Source organism: Sinocyclocheilus anshuiensis, unplaced genomic scaffold (genome assembly GCF_001515605.1).
Source record: "Sinocyclocheilus anshuiensis isolate Anshui unplaced genomic scaffold, SAMN03320099.WGS_v1.1 scaffold1365, whole genome shotgun sequence".
NCBI lineage: Eukaryota > Metazoa > Chordata > Actinopteri > Cypriniformes > Cyprinidae > Sinocyclocheilus > Sinocyclocheilus anshuiensis.
This window is the reverse complement of record NW_015551032.1, coordinates 365,275-365,735: the sequence shown is the minus strand read 5'-3', so window position 1 is coordinate 365,735 and position 461 is coordinate 365,275.

The following is a 461-nucleotide window of genomic DNA, read 5'->3' as shown; positions in this document are numbered from 1 at the left end:
TTTTCATTTTTCTATACTCTGTTTTAATGGTTAAATTAAATTTTATTAATCAAAAAGCCTGTCTAATTAATTGAGCTTTACAGTTTTATCTTTACCAAATTCTGTTTTCCATTATTTTCTGGATTCCACTTTAATGGTTCCATTAAATTTTAATAATCAAAAGCTCCTTTAAAAAGTGGTTTTAAATTATAATTTTAATAATCAAAAGCATCTCCAATTAATTGATTTTATTTAAAAAAAAAAACTTTTTTTTTTTTCCAGAAATACTGCACATTTACATTTTTCTCCTAAATAAATTCTGGTAAATAACATTTCTGGTAAATACTCCTTTAAAAAGTGGTTTTTAATTATAATTTTTTTATTAGTAGACTAGAACGCGTGGATATGTTGTCATACTTACACTAGAACTTTGATTTCAGTGATTTGGACTATGAGATGGACACTTGCTTCTTGCACTCTAT